We start from the raw sequence: 13,219 nt of genomic DNA on the forward strand, positions 1-13,219 counted from the left end.
AGCGTAATATTATACTCTACTTTGCATTACATGAGTGATGAATATTCAGTAGGTATTCTTATAATATGAATTAATGAACATCATATCTGATCATCACTAAGTGTTTGGAAAACAAACAAACTTTTAATTTTCCTTTTTACACCTATTACTGCAATGTCGTACTTTTTGGTCAAAACGAGTATGCATAATTTATTTGTAAATCCTATAGGTCAGGGTTGGGGCGAACCTTTTTACGTACGCGTGCCAAAAGTTCACAAATATTATTTTTTGACTATCTACCGTGCCGAGCAGTTTTTCATGGTGAAAAAAATAGTTGTAACAATTCTATTAAAAATCTTTAAAAAAATATATAAACATTGAGTTCTTGTGTATTTACTGTATTACTTAGTTTGGTTCTTTGCGCACAAATTGACTCCAGAATTGCTCCGATCAGACGAGGCATTTTCTCCCTACAGTGGTCTCAAGCATTATTGTAAATCGGTCAAAGTAAAAGGTTTGTGGCGCGGCTTCCCCCGCCGCCTGTTGAGGTCAGTGCGATAGTATTATGTGTGTCGCATAAAACCTAAGACCGGCCTGTGCAATTGAAATTAAACATAATGCATAGGTATTCTTGAAAAGTATCTGCCTGCTATTTTTATACTATGGGATCTATCATTTACGTGTGTGCATCGATTGGTAAATATTATTAAAAACCGAAGAAATCACTTACGGTTATGTCGTCATTATTTTGTAATGTTATATAGGTAATATACTTTATAAGTACTTTTTTGTAAAAAATAATATTTTTTAAATTAATGTGTCTAACATTCGCGTGCCATGCAAAATCATCTCGCATGCCATAGGTTCGCAATTCCTGCTATAGGTTATTAAATTTGTATAATCTCGCTACGTAATTCGTAAATATTAATCAAATTATCCAATCTGATTGACCATTATACCTACCTATATGCCAAGGCTGTGTGACAAGCGATTGTGATGATATAACCTATGTGCTGCAAAATCAACTAAAAGTAAATTTTCGGCCAATTTTTTGATGAGCTTCATTTATTTTTCTTTAAAGTATTTAGTAATACCTATAAGTTTATTATGTGTGTAGCATAATTATTTCAGTTTTATAATTAAACTTCATTTTGTCACTTTGTTATTTAGGTACTTAATTTGAATTAAAATTCAAAATCGTTATGTTTATAACCGAGGTGGGTTGAAACCACAGAAATTGAAACACTTTGTTATGGGTAGGTATTACATACAATAATTTATTATATTATGCGAGATGGTCATTAAATATGTAGGTGTTCTGGTATCAGATTATTGTGGCAGTGCAGGCGACTCATTTAGATGTTGGTATACCTACTACTATAACAAGACCAGATTTTAATTTGAACTAGAAATAAATTTTGATTAAATCGTTTATTTTTTAGAATTTATTGATCGCATAGAATTAATTGTCCTGGCTATTATGTTAATTGATTTATGTACTACGATAGAGCCTCCAAAATTATAGTATTTGAGGAAAAAATATAGTAGGTACCTACGTGTAGTTCCCTGGTTGCAGTGTTACCAAGTCAAAATTTGAAATTTCAGTAGAATGTGGAAAAAATTCAGTAGATTCGACAAAATATCAGTACCTAAGACAAGAGAGTGGGGGTGCGGGAGGCGGAGTTACATGTCGCCTCATCCATTTGGATTGGCCAACACTTTCGTGAATGGGAAAACGACGGGTACAATCGGCTTGGGTACATAAATTAACTATCCGGTAACGTATAGACCAGTGGTTCTCATGTGAAATTTAACTGTGGCCGCACAATGACAGTTCTATGAAAACGTCTGGTGGCCGCACCAAATTTCACTTTTGTTGTGATTGAAAAAATTAAAGTTAAATAGTATTTAATAAAAAAAATATATCAATTTACGGTACAGTTCGGTTATGAGGAATACAGCGGCAAACACATTTTCAAAATAGCCGATATACTGGATTATTTGATAGGTTAACCTAACCAAACCTAACCCAACCTAAACTAACCCAAACTAACAAATAATCCAGTATATCGGCTATTTTCAAAATGAGCTTTCCGCTGTATTCCTCATAACCGAACTGTACCAATCATTTTTTTTTAATATTATTCTGCAAAGCAATGGTTGCCGCGGCAAAATCCTCTGGTGGACACGCCAGCGGCCACCAGGGCCGCACATCAGAACCACTGGTAATAGATTCAGATTGTTCAATTCGGTTTCCAGCCGCCAAATGAGAAATATTTGATTGCAATAAAATACTGTGCTGTGCATATTACCTATATTGATGACAGCATAATTAACTTACAATGTATGTATGTAATAATGACACCTGATTATCATTGAACTTTTGTAATGTAACCAGGGCTCTAAATTCACCTGAGCGCACCGGAGCACCGCATGTGTTCGCAATAACTGCAAACTGTGTACATGCATATTCTGCATGTAAGTACATGCCAAACGAATTAACACTATCAATATCCATATTGAGATCAATTGTTAAATGAATTTGAGTGTATGGGCTGTTTTATAGACAGGCGAATTTATTTTGACAGCAGCCGTCAGTGGTAAATGTTAATACAGAAGGGTGCGTGTTCATAACAAAAGTAGTCTATGGTTAAATATTCCTTAACTCTATAGTCTATAGTTACCAGATGGTTCTCGGTTACTTACCAATTTTACTGTAAGTACGAATTGAGCATCGGGCTCTAGGATTGATCAAATGCATCAATGTTCTAGAGGCGCCATAGGCGAGAGAACAACCGGCAGAAGTACCTAAAAGCGAGTTGTATCTAAGGTGATGATGTCCGCGTGTGGAAAAATGTGGTAAAATTTAATAGCCTCGCTAAAATAAATGTCGCGGGTTTGAGGACCTTCTCATAATGCGGCGGAAGGTGACGTCACACTGCAGACCGATTGCATTCCCGTGCGCTGCTGCACAATTGCATCTCGCCGCCGCATTCGACTTTTACTTTGTGATAATCAACAATTAACTTATATAATTTTTTAAACGAAATATTAATCAGGTACCTAACGAACTGACGAAAATTAAAATTAGAATTATATTATAATAGAATTTGGGTTGTCTTTCTAACAACAAGAACAATCCGTAGAATTGTAGAAAATGTCATTAGGTTCTGTTCTAAACAAAATATAATATTAATAGCTGGTACCTACCATAAGAGATAAGAGGAACTAATTTTAAACGTCAACGATTTTAAATTCAAACAAAAAATATTTTGGTACGAAATATTTATGAATCTGCTTAATAGTTTATAGGTCTCACCAGGAAACTCAGAAATAATGGAAACTGAAATACATAACAGGTGTGGAGAAACAAGCAAACGATCTCGTGTGGAAGAATATGGGATAAACATTAACACGTGTCAAGAATATTCTTGTCCTTCGTTCTGACCACTGCTCTCGGTTTATGCCCTGACGCTCATTCAATATTCGTGTAATTGAAGGTTGCAACACACACTATTACATGCGTATGTATGGTTGATTTTCGTAGGACACTCGCACATTCAAAACCCTGCTACAAGCCTAGAATGACTTATTCTTCGTCGTTAAATCGGTTGCCCGTTAGCTATTTCAGTTCCCATTAATTCTGTGTTCCCTGGCGGAGAGAGATTGAGAAGTACCTACTTCTTCATCTAGCAGTGGATTAAAACAGACTGATGATAAGTTGATAAGTATACCTAGGTATAGCATACAAACAGCTCATGTTATGTATGTATGTACATAAGTAGGTAGAGTATAGGTATCATGCCCCCACATCCTGAAGCGGGCCCCCAGGCTAGGATCTTTGGCGGGCCCCCCTACCTATCGTTAAGGATAAAGGCAATGTGACCCTCTCTACCTACCTTAATACCTCTATGGACGCTGCACACTCTACAGTAGCGTTTTCCAAAATGTGTAATGGTGTACGCGGTAAAATTAATATAGGTATTTAGTGTTTTTTTTTTGTTTATTTTAATACATCCATTTGAATTATAGAGTTGTTAGGTATCGATACACAATTAAAAATTGCATCGTTGAACCACATAATTTGAAACAATAACGCTATCGAAGGAAAATAGTGCCGCAGGCGACTTATTTTTACTATTAGAGCAAATGTGTGATGTGTGTTTGTCTCACTTATTTGGTCGACTTGCCACGCCGGGCCCCTCCTGAGCACGGGCCCCCAGGCTAGAGCCCTGTCAGCCCCCCCCTTGTGGGGGCCATGATAGGTATACTTCATAACTTTGTACTCCGGTTCTAGGATGAAAATGATGTTGGTAATAATGGTAATATAATCTAAATATATCTGTCTAGTTACATATTATCTATTATCTGTATAGTTATTTACTAATAGATACATAACTAAATAATATCATTTTTGATCTAATATTATGCAAGGTAATTAGGCAGAGACATATCAGTAAGTAGAGTGCAAAAAAATGCGAAGTTATTAAACGTATAGGTATATACTCTACTCGAAATTGTTGATTTAAAAAAAATCTGTATGAAATCATATTTTTTTACATAAGTAGGTACCTACCTACATATTTAAAATCGTGGCGTCCGACAAAAACCATATTATGTCTCGAAGGAAGTACAAAAAAAACTATAAGAATTTATTGTATGAACGCGATTGTTTGAAATATGTACATACCTACTTTGAATATTTTGAAATACAGTAGGTATACCTATTACGAATTGAATGATATTTTCTATGAGTCAATTAATGTGTCATTGGAGTCAACCTATATTTTCATTCGAGATGCTGATCTCACTGGTGGGCATAATATATTATGTTGTCAAAAAGTACCTATTGAACTAACTTGTGAAGAGACCACACATTCAAACAACAACTCAACTTGTTGCATAAATACCTACCATAAATTATATATCACGGTTAGCCGCAGTGTTGCCAACCGTATAAAAATTATAGTATTTTTAGTATAATTTTGGTCCTCGTACTATGTACGATATAAACCAGCTATAGTACGCCCAAAATACTATAATTTTGAACATCTGAAAAAATATGTAAAAAGTGCTCAAATTTCGAGATTTCCGTTCGAAAAATTGGTGCAAAGTACTATAATCTCGCAATAAAGGAAGATTTGGAGAACTTGAAAAAAAAATGCTCGAAAAACGTTAAAAAAAACCCCTTTGACTTTGGTTTAAAATGAAATTTATTGAATTCTTCCGTATGCACTTTTGGTCGGAAAAGGTACATAAATAAAAAGGGGTTATTTTTTTCTGAGAAACAAAAAACCTATACATTTTCAACAGATGATAACGCGTACTATATTTTTCCCCAAATACTATTTTGGAGGCTCTGTACTATAATTCCAATTTGAAAAGATGGCAACACTGGGTTAGCGTACCTTTTTACCTACGCGTGCCAAAATTTCCCAAATATTATTTTTCGTTATAACGTGCCGAACAGTTTTTCATGGGGAAAAAAATATTTAACAATTCTACTTATAAAATGATGATGTTCTAGATACCACTCACAGAACATAGGTACGCCATACATTTCGGTCCACCAATTTTGAAACTGTCTGCCCGAATTACCTACTACTACTAAATTCACCATGATATTAATCTAGTTAACCTACTGTCACATAGTGGAACAACTTAATCTTTAAATTGCGTAGATTGCGATTTCCTTTACTGCACAGTGCACTCAAATTCCATAAGTTAAATTGAATTATTGTTACCGTTACTATTTCTGACTGCTCTTACATGAAGTAAATTGCATCGTTTTCTCTCGCACGGCATTGCTCTAGCTTACTACGTTATCTTTCCTGTCAAAACTATCGAACTTAGTAAATATAAATACTAACAGTACTTAAATATAATCAGAGTTGACTGAACGATTAGATTATGTAGCATAAGTTTTACATTATTTGGATGTTGAAAGTGTTATTTAACGTAAATAAATGTATTGTAAATTAGAGTACCTAACTACAGTAGTAATAGTAGTAACCAAGTGTGTAAATGTAACCAAATTCATGTGCAAGTACCTTCTCTAGAAATTCGCCTACAGTGCGACTTTTAATATCGTCTTTTATGTCACCACGGTCGTTTTTGGGACTGAAATCATTAACTTACCCCGCTGGTAGTACATTCCCCGTGCCCATAATTCAGTGTGTTTGATATCGCTTGTAGTTTTATTAACATTAAAATGCATAAACCTTTTCCGTAGAAGACGACATGCATTATTTCGAATGTAGAAATATTGTGAGGAGGAGAAGCAGAAAAGAATGCCTTTATTTCCCTCAAAAGTGCCAGACAAAACAAGTAAACACGCAAAAACACGTGACGTAACCGTGTCAGTGCATGCAGCGCTGTGACGAAAAAGTCACAATGTACATAATATACAACTCGACTTATTATTAACAAAAGAAATTAAAAATCTAATCAAACTACAGATTAATTAAAATAAATAGATGCAGTGTTTCTATAAAGAAATACTACAAAATATTTTGTCATAAAATTTAAGCCCATTTAGAGGATCGTAAATGCTGAACTAATGCTTTTTTTCATAATGGAAAATTTCACAGTCATGCAACCAGGGGCGGGTCTAGCGGTAAGCGGACTGGGGCCCCGAGGTACCAAGAACTTGGAATGTCTTTAAAGAATTGTCTTACAGACGGATTTTGATAATTTCTGTGATTGGGTGCAGTTCATCGTTTACTTTATTATGGTCTCGCTACTTAAGTCTTAGCGATCGTGCCCATAGAACGCGTCGAGCGGGCGAAGTCCGCGTATGAAGCTTTTATTCATAACCATAATCACACGTCTTGTGCCGCGCATTACCCTTCACCTATGTAATAAGCGGCCCAAGCAGCACAAAATAATTATTATTACAGCGCGTCTCATAACAAAGCAATACAAATATTATATTATTTCGGGGCATGTCATTAATATTTACGACGACCAGCGATAAACTGGACACGCAATAAAATTAAACAATGACTTCTCTGTAATTAAATAATTGCTTTTCGCCCGTCGATCGACGACGCTTCGCGCAGCGTGATTTTGGTAGCCGTGTTCAATGAATGGACTTCTTTGTATTTTCATTAAATCGTATCGCCGAGAAGCGAAAAACGGTGACTCATGCGGCAGGCGGGGCGCAAGGCATCGTCGAGTCCAGTGGGCGCTGGCTTATTTGATGACGTTGTATTTTTGATGATTTACGCGCCACTTGTAGAAATTTTGCGCGAGCGCCGCACTCGCTGCGTCAATGGGCTTTATGCCTTAGTTTCCGAACAATAAAAAAATGCACCGAATTTCATCATTTTTCCTGACGTTTGAAAACAAAAAAGTCGGACATGAATTTACAACTAGAGAAGATTTCATAGTAAATTCATTTTATGTCATATATGATAAGGCAGAACTATCGCAAAGAACACAAACACATCCATGCAACTCAGCCTCTGTCTGTGCGAATGGCATACCATACACCAGGGATGGCGAACCAATGGTGAGATGATTTTGCATGGCACGCCAATGTTTTATTTTTAAGAGAAAAAATTACTTACTGAAAAAATACAAAAGAATTTTACAAATAAATTAAAAAATAATGACGACATAGCCATGCGTATTTTCTTCGATTTTTAAAATTATTTTCCCGAATAATATTTACCTATCGATGTGGTGGAAACAGAAACAACGAAATGCGTAAATGACAATCGCCTTGTACCTAAATTGTAATAAAAAATAGCACGCTAATACTACACATTTCAAGAATAAGCATTAACGTTTGTAAAATAATTGTAATTATATAATTGTATAGGTCGGTCCTAAGGCTTTATGCGTCACACATAATATTATCGCACTGACCTCACCAGGCGGCGGAAGAAGCCGTCTCGTGATCCTCTGATTCTGATCGATTTACAATGGTTGAGACCAATGAAAATGATTATGTTCAATCAACAAATCTGATGAAATTTTATCGACATTCGTTCAAATACAAACAACTGATGGCTATTTTGCCTCAAACATTATCGCTAAAATGGAAGAATAAACGAAGGAAGCGTGGTTAAATTGCTTCCATGATCTCTTTGAACATGGAAAGAATTATTCAAAGAATAAAATATATAAAAGGGCTAGGAACACGGCGAAAGATAGAATCTCAAGAACTCAATTGTAATTTTCCAACGTTCGTAAGAATTCTTAAAAATGTTTTTCTTCATTTTTTCCTTATGAAAAATTGCTCGGCACGCCAGACAGTCGAAAAATAATATTTGGGAAATTTTGGCACGCGTACGTAAAAAGGTTCGCCATCCCTGCCATACACACTAAAAAGTTACTTCGTTTTCAATCGCTCTATAATCTATATTACTCCAAACTCAGCGCTCGAAATGGAAAATTTTACGAACCGGAGCGCTCGATAATTTTATGAAAATATTAACGTTGTTATCTAATTGTATACATGTATTTTATAAAAATAAGTCTGTTAAAATTTTTATTATATGACATATATAGCTCAGGCGGTCAAATTAATATTTCCACGAGACGGAGCGATAATTTTGGAGATTTTATGAACCGGAACGGCGCTACGGTGCGTTCCGGTCCATTTCGAGCCCTGTCTAAACCTATACCTAATTGCGGTATTAATTGCTGACAAGTCTTATTATATAGAGTGAACATCTACGGGAGCAGAGTGGCATTAGACCAGGATGAAATTGTTCAAATTCAAATTAAAACTAATTGATTTGTCATATACTTGGGATGCAGGATTGATAAACAACAAAAGGAATTCGTATTTGTTGTTTACTGTTTATTTTTAATATTAGAATTTATATATTTTTTTCGACCATGTCCGATCCTAATAAGATCACATGAGTGGAGGGGACGCTCTACAGAAATGCCCTTGAGAATTGAAAATATGATATTTTTATATGTGGTCCGAAATAGCTGGTGGGTCAAAAGTAATGGTCAATAAATTAAATTTAAAACAAACAAACTCGCTTCATTTTAGTGAGTATGGGGTGACCAAAAAATAATATCTTTTAATATACTTCAATGTTACTAAATTCAATATGTTAATCAGCTTTTTGGTGGGAAGTATTTTCAACCAATACGAGAACTAAACATACGAAGGATGTTGAAACACATATTATCTACATACATTTTTATTTCATGTGCTATCCAAAAAACATTATTAATAAATAGTGTTTATTTTTAATGTGTAAGACCTAAGTACATCATTATTAAAAAAAATAGGTTAGTATTTTTTAATTCTAATGCATATTTTTAAAAAACGTAGAATATATTTAGTGATGTACCCGATTAGTTTAAGTTTAGTCTGACACTTTTACAAACTAGTAACGCAACTTTTTTATAATATGTACTAGTGAAACAATAGATAGGTACCATTATTGTATTTTGTTGGTTGAGCAAAGCCAATGCACGAAATAATTTATAACGCCTAAAAATAAATATTAGGTATTGTGCATGCACCCTATATACCTACTTTTATTATTTTTCACATTGTTTTACATTCGGCCGGCCGGCCGGCGAACAGCGGTGACGGAACCTAATAAATCATTGCAATGAATTGTTATTATGTTTTTAAAATAAAATCTTCGATGACCAGGATTTTGTTGTAAATTTGATTTTAAATGACGTGGTACTCGCTCTGTGGACCAGTGTTGCCATCTTTTCAAAGTGGAATTATAGTACAGAGTCTCCAAAATTATAGTATTTGGGGAAAAAATATAGTACGCGTTGTCATCTGTTGAAAATGTATAGGTTTGTTACTGAGAAAAAAAAAAAACGGAGAATTTGAGAAACTCCGAGACCCCTTTTTATTTCGGTACCTCTTCTGACCAAAAATGCTTAACGAAGAATTCAAGAAATTTCATTTTAAACCAAAGTCAAGTGATTTTTTTTACCTTTTTCGAGCATTTTTTTCCTAGTTCTCCAAATCTTCTTATATTGCGAATTTATAGTACTTTGTACCAATTTATCGAACGGAAATATCGAAATATTAGTACTTTTTACATATTTTTTCCGATATTCAAAATTATAGTATTTTGGGCGTACTATACCTGTTTAATATCGTACATAGTACGCCGACAAAAATTATAGTACAAATACTATAATTATAGTACGGTTGGCAACACTGCTGTGGACTCTGTTTGACTGAAATATGAATCACACTGGCCCCTGTTATACCCACTCTTAATATCTCAATCTATTAGGTCCATACCTCAAGTACTCTGACTCATACACAACTTGAAAAATAATATGTGTACTTACCAGACCCAGGATTTGAACCTGGGACCTACGACGCTATAGGCCGACGCGCCATCCTGGGTATAGGTATAATATATTAATGGCTTAACAATTCTACTCAACTTTGTTGTCAAAGGGTGACTATAAAATAATTGTCTTATGGGCTGGAAATTGCTATGTCTCCTAGTCAACCCTGTTCATATTTCTATGAGTCAGCCCCGATAATGATACCGGGCTCTTTTGGGTGCCATAGAATTGGATCCTTAGGGGATGATATCCTTGGGCGGTGTTACCACATAACTGGAAGGGAGCATCATTTCAAAACGTCCTGTGTGTGATTATGCGGGCACCGCTTGCGCAAAATAATAGATAATAATATTAGGTAGTGTCACGAACACGATTAGCGTGCCCCTGAGAGGACACTCCCATAAGGAGTAGTACCATCCAACCGCTCGATCTGATCATAATAGTCAATGTACCACCGGTTATGTAGTTATAGGCTTACGACCCTCGACAAAGCCGAGCCATATATGATGTATGCGGAAGTCCTACAGTTGCTCCAGCAGGTCCCACTGATCCTCAGGGTGAACTGTAGATGAGATAAGTCGGTCACAAGGACCATGAAGAGTGGTGGTAAGAATGTAAATAACAACGGAGTAATAATAAAGTAGTAATTAAAACCCATTTAATAAGATGACTACGCTCATCATGCAAAGAATATGGGTACTAATTAAGATGGTAGTAATAGGTATTTCATGGTAGTAATAGGTATTTTGTAATGTCAAATAAATAGCTGATAGGTATATAAATATTAAAATAGCATAATACTGTATTGGACTTCGATTAAATGTAAACAATGTAATTAAAACGAAATGAATCTTGTATTGTATAACTGCGATGATTAGGTATTATCAGCGTGTATAATTGTAGACCGACATTAGTATATAAATTTGTAGCCATAATTAGAGTATAATGTTAACATAATTAGACCCGCGAAATTAAGCTAGATAATAATTAATCAATATTTCAATCAATTTAATTAGACAAAAATCGATCTAGACCTGAGCTCCATACACAGCATCCACATAGCATCTAAAACATTCGTGAGGTACCTAATACCCTTGACTTCTAATTTTCATCACTTCCATATTAATATCATGCGCGTAATCAACGCATCTCGCGCGCGATTACCCCGCGGTTTTTCTCGCGGGTCATATGTAACATACGCGGAGCGGCTCTTGGAGCTGCGTTCGCCAGTCGGTAACCGGACAGTTGTCTCCCTCGCACAACTGGATCAATTCCCTATCCCGACCGCGACCGCAGCCTACTCGCTCATGTGTGGAGCCCCGTCCTTGTTACGCAATCCGTGACAGCCGCTAGATCCCCATACAAACACATTATTAATGATAACTAGAACTGCGCGTGTCCGATCAACGTAAAATTTAAAATGACGTACGCGTCTACAAACCGCGGAGATCTCAGTTATTCCATAGTACGCGTAACTATAAGAGTTCGCGAGATATAGAGCTCAGGACAAGATTAATTTTACCGCCTTAATTATAAATTAATTAGATATAACATTTATATGCATGCATAGAGAATAAGGCCTAGTATTTTAATAATTTTAATTTTTGTCGTTAATGTATACGTAGTGCGCGGGCGGCCCACTTATAGGTCCGAACTTGTGGCTCCCGCCGCTCAACCATGGCGAGACTTATGTCGCGAGGTGTATACTCATATGCTAGCTTTTGAAGAGCAATTTGACGTATCACACTCTTCGATGCGTTGAGTTTTCGCTTGGTTAATTGAAATCTTAAAGTACAATACAAGCTAAAAAACGCACTCTTTGTATGAAGAGCTAAGTGAAAACGCGAGCCCAGCGGGATATCGCGGCTACGACTTTGTACCAGCGGCCCGCGCACACCAAATACAGTTGATTTCAGCTCTCTCGCGACTTGCGATTTCGCGGGGCGATCGATTAAGTCCAAATCTCATAGTGAAAATGATATGTGGATTTATGACCCATGGAACGCTCGTCCTAGGGGATGAAATCTCCAGATTTAGATAAAAACCCAGGAATTTTGAATCCTGTATCCAGTTTTTCACTGCCTCCGGGGCCGAGTCCACGCAGGACGTCGGTCTGACATTTCCATACAAATTCATATATTTGTGCAAGATTGCACAGGAGTTTGGGCCCACCCAACTCCCCCTTTCCTCCTGCGGGTTAAATACCTAAAGTTGGACTCTAACGTTTCGGCGCGAGAAATCATTTACAAATACCTAACCCCGACCTTATGTTACTTTATCCTGACCTATCCGGTACTTTAATATTTTCGAGCGGGAAGTATAGTTTCGTACAGTGGTTCCTCAACGGAGGCCCCGAATCTTCTTTTGACTTTTATCTGCCGCCCATCGGGTCGCATGAACCTGACCGTCAATCCAAGCTTAATAGTGGTGACCTCTTGATACTTTGGACAATTGTGAAATTTTTCTTCGAATTAATATTTCTTTGTTACGAGTGTTAATGTACTTTATCTTTGACGGATGACCGTATACCGTGCTTCGAACATTTATGTGAATAATATTAACCTTCTGAACACCAATAATTATAATATAATGAACCATTGTGAACTTTTGTGAACATGAACAATATATGGACCATTTTCCGACTGTGAGTTTTTATTCTGGTTACCAACCATCTGAAGACCTTGGCCTGTGACTCCTCTTGGCATTGACAACCTCTGCTTCCAAACCCTTGGAACTAGCCGTGGCAGTAGAGGGCCCCGTCAGTAGGTACCTATGTAGGTATGTAGATTAGGCATGAGTTATACCTAGCAATAGCGAAGGGTTGTGGTAGGGTGTTAAGATTCGCTATAAATTGTTAGTCATACGTATTTGTTTTTATTACTAAGACTACAATTTACAGATGGTTATGGTTAGTTTTTAAAAATCAATGAAACCCTGCCCA

This window comes from Rhyacophila brunnea, unplaced genomic scaffold (genome assembly GCF_057557595.1).
Source record: "Rhyacophila brunnea isolate RB1 unplaced genomic scaffold, BYU_Rbru_1.0 scaffold_1, whole genome shotgun sequence".
NCBI lineage: Eukaryota > Metazoa > Arthropoda > Insecta > Trichoptera > Rhyacophilidae > Rhyacophila > Rhyacophila brunnea.